General features: G+C 36.0%; 1 pseudogene; it reads right to left on the minus strand.

Annotated features, from left to right (window-relative positions):
* Window positions 1–2,320: 2,320 nt before the first annotated feature.
* LOC107869082 lies at window positions 2,321–6,923 on the minus strand (annotated as a pseudogene).
* Window positions 6,924–7,397: the final 474 nt, after the last annotated feature.

Consider the following 7,397-nt stretch of genomic DNA (forward strand, 5'->3'; position numbering starts at 1 on the left):
GCCAGTACCATTGTGTATTGACCCCTTATATTTTAAGTTTTGTGGTATAGTCCCATGGTACATCACATCAGTATAACACTTGGGATATGATAGAAATGAGTGAGCCATCCATCTTTCGAGAGACATTTACTTATATGTTGAGTCTTTCAGTATATGGTCCAGTCGGGGGCTTTGTCCCTATCTAGATAGTTAGTTTTCATTAGAGGCTTTAGAGACGAGAGTTGAGTATAGTGCTGTCATAATTTTCTTGACACAATTTAAATTGTAATGAATCTCCATTGAATACTATTATATCTTCCGCCCTTTGATTTATTTATGGATTTTGCTTATGATTACATGCTAAGGGGTCTTTATGGCCTTCATGGTTCAGGATGCCTATCGCAGCCAGGGCCTCGGCTCAGGTCGTGACAAGTGACCAGGCTCTGATACCAATTATTTTAAACCTTAGGGGTTGCACCACACTGTGAAGGACGAGGTCCCTCAAAATCAATCTCAGGCAAAATACACGAAAATAACAGCGGAGTAAGGGACAGTACAGGAAGAATAAAGACACAAGATTTTTATATGGAAATCCAGGAAGGAAAAAATCACGACTTTACCTCACAAGCACCTCAAATCCACTATAATCAAACTCTTGATTACAGTTTAGATTTTAGCCTAACTCTAGGCTCTTTTTGCTTGTAATAACTATACTACAAGCTCATCTTGGTAACTCTATCAAGGGCCCTCTCTACTGATTAACTCTAATCAGTATCAAAACTTAGACAACTCTACCTAATTAACTCTCTCAACCAGCAGACACTACTCTTATAGCATGAGTAGTTCAGTTACAAATCAACACTCACTCACTCTTTAAGCATATTACAAAGATAAGAACATGAGCAATCTTGAAATGAAGTTTTTGTTTCCTCTCTTCACTCTTTAGAATTTGCGTGAACCCGTTGATGTAGAGGTGTGGAAATTTCGTAATGATTAAGGTTTGAAAGATCATTGGTGTAGCTGTCCAAATCAGTACAAAATAGCACCTGCAAGTTTGTTACACAAGATGACAAAAGTGTGCAGATTACATGTGCTAGTTGTACTATACCTTACTTATTCAGGGACCTGGTCCCTTTTAGTTTAACTGCTCATCATCAAAACTACATATAACACTTGGCTCCTTGACAAATACTATCAAGTACCAAGTAAATTGCTATTATGTATATTTATGTTTTATAACTTTAAATTCGCATCGCTATAGGCCACATCCCCCTAGTTTGACTAAGAAGAGTAAGAATTAATTTACTTTAGTTCCCATGATACGAGCATGTCTACTTATTGTTCAAAGCTTAAGATAATGCCTTGGGATCCATTATGTACATATTTCATATATATATATATATATATATATATAGAGAGAGAGAGAGAGAGAGAGAGAGGGAGAGAGAAACCAAGTCTATAATATAAATAAATTATTTGGTATTTGAGATCATTTATGCGTGTGTATATATATATATACACATATATACATATATACATATATATATATATATATTCTGGTTATATACATTCAAACCAAATCATTATTTTCTAATTATACAATGTTGCCATACTTTAAAAGTCTGGCAATAGGAATGTCAATTGTGTGCATGTACATAGGAAAAGGTTACACTTTATAAGTGTTGTTGTAGAAGAGGTATAAAAGGTTGCACTTTTAAACGTGTCCATAACAAAGTTAAGGCCACGCTTTTCAAGTGTAGAATTATCAAATAAAACTGTTGCCAAAGGGATGCTACAAAGCATGACCTTTGTAACTCATAGGCCAAAGGTGTGGTCTAAAGTCAATGGTTACGCCCTTTTGACCCACCCCTAAAAAGTATGGCCTAAAGGCCAAAAGCGTAGCCTTTGATCAAATGTCACACTTTATGCTACTTTAGGCCACACTTTACAAGGGTGACCAAAAGACTAAAACATTGTAGTAGAAAATTTATCAATGCATCTTATAAGATATAATTCCATATTATTTCCAACTTGCCATTATTAAATTGTGACCATCTCATCTAAAAGTTTAAGCATAAAGAGAGAGCATATTATTGATTATATAATAATATTCTCAATCCCCTCGCCCCAACCACCACCACCATATACACACGCAGGCTTGTTCCCTTTTTTTAATAATAAGTGGTGGTGAGATTCTATTCGAGAATCATTACTTTCTCGGCTATCATATTAAAATATGTGATCATTTCATTTATTGATATAAAATTTTAATCTACAAGAAAAAATGCATACTTTTGTTTACTTAGTTATATTCTCAATTGTCAAGATTGCTTCAAGCTAATTAAGGGTAGACTTCAATGAGAGACCTTAAGCCCAAAGGAGTCATTTTGTATTCATTGAAACCAGCTTCATCAAAGAATTTCTCCCATTTTTTCTTAGTTCTCTCTTTGGCAGCATAAAGAGTCATCATCATCACATCCATAAAATGTTTGGCTCTATCAAATTCATCACTAATTAGCTTATCTAAACCCTCTTCCATCACTATGTCTATAATTATTAGATTTCCTCCTTTATGCTTACTTGAAATAGACTCTTTGCATTTCTTTAGTATCTTCACACAATCGTTATCACTCCAATCATGCAATATACACTGTTGAATAATGAACAAGTTAACTAGTGAAAAATTATTCAAATGGAGATCTAGGGGATACCAAAAACAAGCTAAAAGTATGTATAACTATCTCATCTATAGATCTAAATTGTTAGAGAAAGAACAATTTTATTTAATTCATCAAGATAATGAAATGCAAGTAAGACTCGAATGCGGGACCTTTAAAGTATTTGGACGTCTTACCTAAAAATTTAAGTTGTTAAAGAGAAGCACATTTGTATTTAAGTACTCATTTTGTACATACCTTGAGTAAGATTGCATTAGCATGAGGAATCTCATCAAACATACTTCCTCCAATAAACTTCAAGTTACTCTCATTATTAATTTCTTGCATTCACCTATAATATTTGGGAGATCAAGTACAGCACACATCATGGTAGGAAAAGCTTTGGCTATAGCAATTGCCATAGTGCCTATGCCACCTCCCACATCCACCAATGATGTAAACCCTAAAAAACATGCTTACTCTCCATAACAACATCAACCATCAATCTTGAGTCACTAGCCATTGGATCATTAAAAAGATCTCCCAATTGTCTTAATTTTTGTTTTTCCACATCATGCATATATCCTAAAGAGATTTCCCATGAGCTGTATGAAAAACAGAGGGGAAATCATCTTGTAACCAACTACTTAACTCAAAACATGATTTTTGAATGATTGAATCATGAGTAAGAAACAATAATGACGTAATATTTAAAGGCTCATTATTTAGAAGAAGGCGACTAGCTGGCGTAAGAGAAAAATAACAATAATTTTCATGTTGATTCAAGAAATCAAGATGAACTAAAAATGCATTAGAGTTGGCAAGAAGGCAAGTTTAGATGGGTGGAGGAGGGGAAGTTGGGCTGAAATTTTAGAAATACACATAGGTTTACTGTTGAGCTAAGAAAATGTAGTGAACAAGTTGATGGTTGTTACAATAAGTTAGTGGGTGTATTGTATGTGTTAGGAGGTTAGTTAGTTAGAAGTGACAGCTATCACTATACAGCTGTCACATGAAGCTAACAAACAACACTATAAATGCAAGCCTATAGAGACTTAATGAAAAAGAATTCAATTAGTAAAAAATTAGTTTCTTCTTCTATATCCTTCCTTTTCTTCATTTTCTCTTATTCTTAGCTCAAGTAATACAGAAATCTAACATGGCATCAAAGCTATCATGGCTGATTGAAGGTGATAATTGATTCTAGAGATTGCTGATTTCACCTAATCAATGAGAAATATAGTTGTTGTTTGATCGTCCCCATCTTGCACTGCTGTGTTAATGGCGGTTACTCGAAACTCAACTACAGAATCTGCAACTACAACTGTAGCACCTGGGAATACAGGTATATCTGGTACAATTGAATTGACCATAATCACCCTCTGTATTTGTATCCTAATGATACTCCAGGTAGCTCTCTTATTTCAATTCAACTCCCTGGTTCTGAGAATTATGCTCTTTGGAGCAGATCCATGGCATTAAGTCTAGTAGGAAAAAATAAGGTAGGTTTTGTAGATGGTAGATATCCAAAAAATCACTTTCCTGAGTCGTTACATAATCAATGAGAACAAGTTAATCCAACAGTTTTTTCATGGATTATGAATTTAGTGAGAAAGGATCTATTGAGTAGCATCATATACGCCTCCAATGCTCATAATGTGTTCATTGATTTGAAAGAACAATTTGATAAGGTGAATGGTTCTAGAGTTTTTTTTTTACATAGAGAAATTATTACCCTCTCTCAAGGGACTTTGTCTATTGCTGACTATTTCTCTCGCATGAGAACTCTTTGGGATGAGTTTGATGCACTTATGCCCTCTCCGAGATGTAATTGTTCTAAGTCTAGAAGTTATGCATAACACTTTGATTACCAAAGGGTTTTGTAGTTCCTCATGGGTCTTAATGAGACATACTTTTAGGGTCAAAGCCAGATTCCGCTAATGATACCTATTCCATCCATCAACAAGGTCTATTCCATAGTGGTTGACCATGAAAGTCAGCGGTTCATAGCTTCTAGTTCTTTTATCAGTCAGGTTACTGATACATTAGATGCAATAGCCTTTTTTACCAACAATCCTGGATACAAAGGCCAAGGAGTGTTTCTGGGACTTGCTAGCTCGGGATCTAACAATCCAACTAAGTCTGCAGGAAGTTATGAAAAAAGGAAACCTGTATCTAATTACAGAGGTGCTCCACAGAAAAGGTCCCTGGTGGTTTTGTGATTTTTATGGTTATAATGGTCACACAAGGGAACAATGTTTTAAGCTAATTGGTTATCCCTCAGACTGTCCTAAATGTAAGAATAATGGAGCAGAACAGTATGCACACCAAGTAGGGAAGGCTGCTCCTTCTACCTATCCTGATTCTAGATACTCTATGGACACACACTCTTCAAGTGATCAGCTGTCTCAGTCTAGTGCAGTACAACATATATCATCTCACACTCCACATTGTACACCAGATCAATACCAACAGATTATGATGCTGCTGAATAAAGGAAAAGAGGAAAAGGCTTCTACTCCACCTACAACAAATGCAGGTATTATGCTAGCTCTAACTAGTTCCATTGTTAGTGATAATTGGATCATTAACACAGGTGCTACTAATCATATGGTGTCGAATCTTGATTTGCTGCATAGTTTCCATGAAATATCTAAATCTTCACAAAGGAAAGTATATCTACCAACAAGTGGGGAGGTTTTAGTGTCTCACAAAGGCACCTCTGGTGTGCTCATGAATTCTTCCATTTCTGATGTTCTATATCTTCCTGAGTTTAAATATAATCTCTTGTCTGTATCTAAGATAACCAAGGAATTGCAGTGTTCAGTGGGATTTTTTCCTAATTTTTGCATATTCCAGGATTTTTATACTGGCATGGTGTTGGGGATTGGTAGAGAAGATAAAGGGTTATACATTCTCAAAAATGGTTCTATCCCGATAAGAAGTTTAAATAGATGTGCTAATAATGTGCAGCTGCTGTCTGACTCCAGTGTTCTCTGGGATAAAAGAATGGGGCATTCTCCTGTTGAAGTGGAATGCTTCACTAAGTCATTTGAAGTATGAAGATCATGAATGTACTGTTTGTCCTCTTGCTAAGCTCACAAAGCTTCTTTTTCAACCTAGCGTCTCTATGTCCAAGGATCCTCTTAGTCTACTTTACTGTGATATATGGGGTCCCTATAGAGTACCTACTTACAATAATAAATGGTTCTTTTTTAGTATTGTTGATGATTACTCTACATTCACCTGGTTGTTTCTTATTCAGTTCAAGTCTGTAGTGATAGTTGTGCTAAGAGATTTCTTGACTAGAATTCAAAATTTATTTTCTACATCTGTGAAAGTCTTGAGAACTGATAGTGGATGTGAGTTCTTTAGCCATGAATATAAGTCTCTTATGTCTACTCTTGGAATATTGCATCAAACCTCATGTGTTTATACTTCTCAACAGAATGGAGTGGTAGAAGAAAACACAGATCTATTTTGGAAATTGCCAGATCCCTCAGATTCTAAGAAGGTATACCTCTAAAATTTTGGGGGGAATGTGTGGACACTGCTGTGCACTTGCTAATCGGATACCCTCAAAAATTTTGTATCATAAATCACCTTTGAACTGTTACATTAGCAGCCTCCATCCCTGTCTCATTTGAAGGTATTTGGATGTCTTAGTTATGCCTCTAGTACTTATGGTTCAGATAAGTTTGCTGCTAGATCCATACCTTGTGTCTTCATGGGGTATTCCTTTACTCAGAAAGGGTACAAACTATTTGATATTCTCACCAAAATCTTTTTTATTAGTAGGAGTGTTGTGTTTAAAGAATCAACCTTTCTTTTCCTTCGAGTACACTCTACTGGTTCTCCTTTATTTCCTGTCCTGTAATTGTCTCATACTGATATCTCTTCAGATTTTATTTTCTTTCCTTCCGTATCCAGTCATACTGGTACTCTCTCCACTGAGTAGGAACATGAACCTGCTCTCTCCCCAACTACTAATCACACTCTCTCTCAGCCTGCTGCTTCTGTATTGAGAAAATCCACTAGAAATAAAAATCCTCCAATTTGGCTACATGACTTTGTTACCACTAAACCTTCCTTAGCACATCAGTTCTTGTATCCCTTATCCTCTTATGTTACTTACTCACAGATCTCGCCTCAGTATCATAAGGTTCTCTCTGTATACTCCTTTATACCTGAACCCTCATCCTTTCTTGAGGCTTCCAAAGATCCCTCTTGGGTTGCAGCTATGAAGCTGGAGATTACAGCTCTTGAAGAAAATAACACTTGGTCCATTATGGACCTGCCACCTGGTAAAGTGCCTATTGGTTGTAGATAGGTGTATAAGGTGAAGTACAAAGCTTCTGGAGAGATTGAAAGATATAAAGCTAGACTAGTAGCCAAGGGCTATAGTTAAAAGGCTGGTGTGGATTATTTAGATACCTTCTCCCCTGTAGCAAAGATGGTAACTGTTAGATCACTTATTCCTTTTGCTGCTCCTAGACAGTGGTTGATTTTTTAGATGGATGTTCATAATGCTTTCCTTAATGGTGATCTTTCTGAGGAGGTATACATGTATATTCCTGATGGTTTTTGCATACAGGGAGAGACTCAGAAGGTCTGCAAATTATACAAATCCTTGTATGGCTTGAAACAAGCCCCGAGACAGTGGAATAAGAAGCTAACTGATGCTCTTTCACATATGGGATTTAGTCAAAGTCACTTTGATTACTCCTTATTTACCAAGAAATCAGGAAATGAGATAGTGAT

This window comes from Capsicum annuum, chromosome 4, assembly GCF_002878395.1.
Source record: "Capsicum annuum cultivar UCD-10X-F1 chromosome 4, UCD10Xv1.1, whole genome shotgun sequence".
Taxonomy (NCBI): Eukaryota; Viridiplantae; Streptophyta; class Magnoliopsida; order Solanales; family Solanaceae; genus Capsicum; species Capsicum annuum.